Source organism: Callospermophilus lateralis, chromosome 9, assembly GCF_048772815.1.
Source record: "Callospermophilus lateralis isolate mCalLat2 chromosome 9, mCalLat2.hap1, whole genome shotgun sequence".
NCBI lineage: Eukaryota > Metazoa > Chordata > Mammalia > Rodentia > Sciuridae > Callospermophilus > Callospermophilus lateralis.
The window spans coordinates 20256682-20263434 of NC_135313.1; the positions used below are offsets into that span (position 1 = coordinate 20256682).

Below are 6753 nucleotides of genomic sequence, written 5' to 3' on the forward strand. Positions count from 1 at the left end.
GAATCCCATACAATCCATCAGGGCTTAGTGCTGCGGAAAGGCATATGTGTCCAAAAAATGTACATAAGCCTAAGGTACTTTGGAAAGATATTCTAACAGGACAATGGAAAGGTCCTGACCCAGTGATTGTCTGGAGTTGGGGTTCTGTTTGTGTGTTTCCACAGGGAGAGCAGCAGCCGATTTGGATTCCAGAGAGACTAACCAAATCAATTTCTACAGACCAAAAAGAAGATGATTTGACTCAAATCCATAACAGCTGATATCCAGAGCTCCAGCTTGGCTATTCTTATATCTGCAACAGTGATTAACCTGGATGCTTTTTTCAATATCTATTTTATTATTGCCTTTTCCCACATCATAAAGTTCTATTTTATTTTTTGAGCTCATACAGACATATGTTAATGTTTTTCTGATCAGTTTTATTTTTTGACTGTGGAGTTTTTAAATATTGCAATGGAGATTTCACCTGTGTAAAGCTACAAGGCCTTTACTACTGTCTTATGTGTTGTACGTTTGTGTGCACACTTGTGTTTTGTGTTGTATGTCTGTGTGTGCGTATGTCCATATATCATATATGAGGAGCGCTCATGAAAAAATGGATCCGAATTTTTTTTTATTCATGTGATTTTAATGGTTTAATTTAAATTGGGTAAACAGCTATTGAGGATTATTTTAATATGTGTACAAATAAGGAGGTTAACAGATCTGTTTGTTTACTTTCACCTTTCCTTTTCATTATATTTAATAATTTTGTTCAGGATAATGTAAATTGTTCAGAAAATTGTTTTCTTAGCACCTGCTGGTATGTTACATATTTTTTTAGCATCATTGCCAGAATTCCTATCTTCATCCCAGTGCTGGTGAAGACAAAGATGAAACCAAACTACAGCTTCTTCGATAGCTATCACAGTAAACTGTATAAACTGATGCATCAATGAATAATAACTCAACAAGTAATGCTCAATCAAGGAGTTGATTTACTTTGGGAGGAAATGGACATATTGATAGATTCCTCCGCTTTGAACTGCTTGCAGAATTTGCCTGGACTATGTATCACTTGTATACATTGTGAACTATCGTTTGGTGCAGCGAATTGTGGTAATGCTAGAGTATCTTTGCTGACGGTGTCACCGGTGATGCAATTTTTCCATAGGAGCCGTCAATTGACTTGGTGTCGTGGCATTTCTGTATCTTCCTCCCTTCTGCTAGTGATGGTCTAAAATTTGGGGGCCAACAGAGGTGAGGCAAAGAACCTCACCCCCCCACTGGCACCAAGGCCAAATTTGGGGGCCAACAGAGGTGAGGCAAAGAACCTCACCCCCCCACTGGTGCATAGGCCTATCCACAAGTATGGCTGTTTGCTGGACCGGTAGTCAGTGATGGGTATGATCCAATTGCAGTGGTACCAACCTAAGAGAGGAGGCTGAAACCTAGGGGTCAGTTCATCCGATGACGGGTAAGAACCATATGTTGAATTGGACAACCTAACAGGCATGGTCCTTAAGCCACATTGCTTGTTGTTTAATTAAACAGGAGGGGGGAAATGCTGAGAGCCATAGCCAAGTAAGAATGATGCATGGCATTTTGGGGTTGAAAGATAACCCTGCTCAGGGATTAGGGTGGCTCTGGGTTTAGGGTGGATCCTGCTGGGAATAGGGCGGCTCCAGGTTTAGGGTGGATCCTGCTGGGAATAGGGTGGCTCCAGGTTTAGGGTGGATCCTGCTGGGAATAGGGCGGCTCCAGGATTAGGGTGTAACCTGCTGCCTCAGGCGCCTGCTCTTTGGAGTTCCGGTTGAGTTCTCGCGGGGTTCTGAGAGAACTAGTGCGTGGAGCCAGGAAGGCAGTGATTTCCCAGGTAGTGTGTGCAGAGTGTTGGTGAGAGTTCGGGAAAAAAGAGTTGCTGTTTGAATCTACAAGGCTTTGTGGTGGCTCGGTTATTTTGTGCCCAGCCAGACTGCGGCATAGATCAGTAATAGAGCACCTGGATTCAGTCTCCAGGATCACACACACACACAGAGGAAGATTTGACTTGTGGGGAAAAAAAAACTTTAATTACTGTTGTAAAAACTATCTTTATAATACAGAAATTGGTTTTCATAACATGAATATGAAATATATTCTAGGAAGTGGGGGTAACCAGATATAAGATTCTGGCAGCAGCTTCTTTGTTTATGTATTTAATTAGTACTGGGAGTTGAACTCATGGATGAGCTACATCACCATCCTTTTTATTTTCTAAGACAGGGCCTCACTAAGTTGCTGAGACTTGCCTCAAACTTGTGATCCTCCTGCCTCAACCTCCCAAGTCACTGGGATTACAGGCATTGCGTCACATACACCCAACTCTGACAGCGATTTAATAGAACAATCCCGGCTGAGGCCAATGCCTAATAAGGATGAAAATTCATCTGTGGAGGAATTTAGATGATACTGGGAGAAACTGTATGCTGTGCACAAGCCAAATAGACCATTTTCACAACTATGGTAAAGTGTCACATAGTAAAATGTGTTTTTCTATGTGCACTTCAATTTCACATCAAGAATAGCACAGAATGCTGTGCTAGTCAGCTTTCTGTCCCATAATAAATACCTGAGATAAGCAACTTATATAGAGAAAAAGGTTATTTTGGCTCACAGTTTCAGAGGTTTCAATCCATGACCAGTCAGCTCCCTTGCCTTGGGCCTCTGGTGGCACATCACGGTGGAAATGTGTGGCAGAGCAAAAACACTCCTCTGATGACTGGGAAGTAGAAAAATAAAAAGAAACTGGGGTCCAAATATCCCCTCCAAGGGCACCGCCCCCTCAGAGACCATAAGACCCCTCCACCAAGCCCCACCTCTTAAAGGTACTACCTACTGCCTAGTAGTGTCATGCGTGGGGACTAGGCCTTTACTACCTAGACCTTTGGAAGACATTTAAGATATAAACTATAGCAAATACCGACACACAGAAGGGAGAATTCATGCAAGATATCTAAGTCCTTGATAGAATAATGCATTCAATTCAGAATGATTACACTATCATTACTTGGGCTCTTATCATTATGAAGGCTTTTCTGCAACTACAAGGTTGTGGTTATGTAAAGCAAGGACCCCAACATTGACATCTAGAAAGCAGCCATCACTTTCGATGTGTGTTCTCTTTTGGCGTTTTTTCTTCATTTTTCTTCATCAACGCTGCTATTGTTGCTGCTTCTTAGCAAGATTAGTAAAAGCAAAATTGTAATCATTGAACAGCACTCTGGCAATCAAGGCATTTAAAATCTTCAGTCTTGGGGGCTGAAGAAAACACTGTGCAGCATTTAGAACTCTGATTAACAAACACAGATTTTCCTGACCTGAAGACTTCTACAATTTCCCGATCAGGTCATCACAGGAGGTCTGACATGAGTTTGTTTCAAAGCTAACAAGAAAATTCTGGTTCTGGAGTGATGTGAATAGTCCAGTGCATTCTGTCCACTTTGATTCCACTCGATCAAATTACCCACAAGTATTGAACAAACACTGTGGCATCAATGACAGAACCTGGCATCGGGTCATGAATTCCATTCTCATGAAGACATCCTTCATGGCAATACCACCTTTCATGTAGGACTTGTTCATAACTGTAGGTCGGCCTCATTTGTCAAAATTTTCAGAATTTGATCAGGTCCACTGATTACCCAACTCTGGGAAATTCAGAGTATACTAGTAACAACATTCAGAAATCATATGTCCCATACAATACACTGTTTCATTTGGAAAAAGTGCATATAAACCCCTATTTCTTCCTGAAAATCCCTGTGTTGTGTGGGTACTCTTGGTGAGAAGGCTTCATGAAATTCTTTTCCTTGGCAGAAGATGGGGTACTGGGGATTGAACCCAAGGGTGCTTAACCACTGAGTCACATCCCCAGCCCTTTTTATGTTGTATTTTGAGACAGGGTCCCACTAAGTTGCTGAGGCTGGCTTTGAATTGGAGATCCTCCTGCCTCAGCCTCCCAGACTCCTGGGATTACAGGCATGCACCACAGTGCCCAGTGGCTTCATGAAATTCTTAAGAGAATAAGAGAAGTGCTGAATTGAGTCAAGCCACTGAAGTCCCAAGCATGTTTCAGCAGGGGAATGAGTATCAGCAAGAGGGTTGTACCTTATGTCTTCAGAAGGAAAAAATGTTTTTTGAACCCAGGGGTACTTTACCACTGAGCTACATCTCTAACCCTTTTTATTATTTTTATTTTGAGGCGAGTCTTGCTAAATTGCTTAGAGCCTTGTTAAATTGCTGAGGCTAGCCCAGAATTTGCGTTCATCCTACCTCAGCCTTCCAAGTGACTGGGATTATAGGCGTGCGCCACCACACCCAGCTCTAGAAAACATCTTTGAATAGTCACACAGAGGACTGAACGTTACACACCCTTCAAAAGTATGTTCTACTCAGATCTTGGAAGATGCAAAGGTCCCAGCTCCTTGGTTCGTGTTGGGTCACTGCTGTGGAAACCAAGCCTCTAGCAGCTTCTCAGTCCCTTTAAAAACATGTGTAGCTTCCATTACTGCGGAGACAAGTGGATAACCAACAACCACAGAAGACCAACTGAATTAAATCTCTCACTGTTGCCACAGCCATCTCTGCAAGTTATTCCAGCTGTGCTACTAAAGATCAGGTTCCTTTTTTTTTTTTTTTGCTATAATTTTATATTGACTTTAAAAAAAATAAGGATTAATGAAATCTTCCAGCTTTTTTTTTTCCCCACCATGATCAAAAGTTGAACATGAGTCTGTTTGAAAATAGAGGCAGATAAGTTTAGCTCTTGCACTTGGCTGCCTTCTGGGTGGCGACAACAGAGTCGGGGCTACTGTCGCCAGCCATGCTGTGTAAGCAGCCTCTCTGTGTTGTACATTCTACGGCTTTTGACAAGTGCATAATGTCCTGTATCCATCTCTACAGTATCATATGGAATAGTTCACTGCTCTAAAAATCCACTGTGCTTCACCTACTCATTCCTGTCCTTTTCCCCTTCCCCCACGCTGTTGGTGACCATTGATCTTTTTCCCTGACTCTATGGTGTTGCCTATCTTAGAATATCAGATAGTTGGAATTATACAACATATAGTCTTTTCAGACTGGCTTCTTTCACTAAGCAATATGTATTTAAGGTTTGATATCTCATTTTTTCATGGCTTGATATCTTATTTCTTTTTGTTGCTAAATAATATTCCACTGCCTAGATATACCACAACTTATTTACCCATTCACAAATAGATGTTGAAAAACATCTCATTCACTTCTAAATTTTAGCAATTATAACTAATGATCCTATAACATTTATATGCAGGTTTTTGTGTGTATACAATTTTTTTACTCATTTGGGTAAAGGAGTGTGATTGCTGACAATGTTTAGCATTGTAAGAAACTGCTAAACTGTCTTCCAAAGTGGCCATACCATTTTGCATTCTTGCTGTCACAGTGTTTTTATTTACTATTAGATATCATCTAAGTAAACAAAAATTAAACCTTCAGATTATTAGCATGAAATTGCTGTTTATATTGCTCTATATTGTGCAACACCAGTTTTAAATGCAAATATAAGAATATTAACTTAGAATCACTGAAATGATGCAATTTGCATTTTGTAGCTCAGACATGCAAATTTATTTCATTCTTGCCAGAAGAGTAAAAATCATGGGCTGGGGTTGTGGCTCAGTGGTAGAGCATTTGCCTAGCATGTGTGAGGCACTGGATTAGATATAAAAAAATAAAGGTAAATCGACTACTAAAAAAATTAAAACAAAAAAAACACTATACAAAACTAACTCAACTGTTCCTGAGTTATGTGCATCCAGCCAACACTCTCTACCTGAAGGAAACTGTGTTGCCTGGTAGCTCCCTTCCCTTCTGGGTCATCATTTTCATGGGTCAATCATTTCATGATTAGCTAAAATGACTAAGAATTCTTCCCTAGTCATGTTGTGTCTCAGAACACTTTCTTTCTGCATTTGAAACAAGTTCTGATTTGAATAGCAAGCATGGTTTTTCAGGGCCATCAGTGCCCTACTCACAGTCGTGTTTACAGGGGACAGGAGTGGGGAATCCCAGTGTTCAGTGAGACTAAAAGCCACCAGCTTCCAGACGTACAATCTTGTACCCATCTGAGTCTCTGAACTTCCATGCCCAAGGTGCCCACTGGGATTTAGTGCTCATGGGCATCCTGAATGTTTTAAGTGAAGGGTACAGAAAGGAACAGAAGACACATTTGTACATATCTCCTCTGCTCATAATCGTACTCCATTGTCCCATCAGTCTCTGCTTGCAACATACGAGTTTAAAGATAAGATTATTGCAGATTTCAAGATGGCCATCAATCAAGCACAAGGTCCTTCCTAGTGTGAGCCTGTGAGAGCTCACAGGTTGATCACCCGTGAAGATGGCCCCAGGTTTCCTTGAACTTTATCTGGTCTGCTCCCCTGCAGAATATAGCTCTGTCCTGACACAGGGGAAGAGAACTTCTTCCTATCAACTTCCTAATGCTCAAGCCAGAACTCAGAACACTATGCCTCTCTCTCAAAAAAGCCCATATCAAACATCAAGCCCTACCACGCTTCCTGCCGAAACAGCTGAGCATCTCCACGACAGCCACCTAGGTCCTCCTATAATCACACATAAGCCACCTGATGGATCTCCCTGCCTGCCGTTTCTCTCCCTAATGTCTCCTCAGTCAGCAGCCATACTAAGTTTTCTGAAAAGAAAATCTGAACAGGTTCTTGCACAATACCCTTC

The 6753-nt window shown here is 41.4% G+C and overlaps 1 pseudogene; it reads right to left on the minus strand.

Annotated features, from left to right (window-relative positions):
* Positions 1 to 3180: 3180 nt before the first annotated feature.
* Positions 3181 to 4526, minus strand: LOC143407434 (S-adenosylmethionine decarboxylase proenzyme 1-like; annotated as a pseudogene).
* Between the last annotated feature and the right edge of the window lie 2227 nt (positions 4527 to 6753).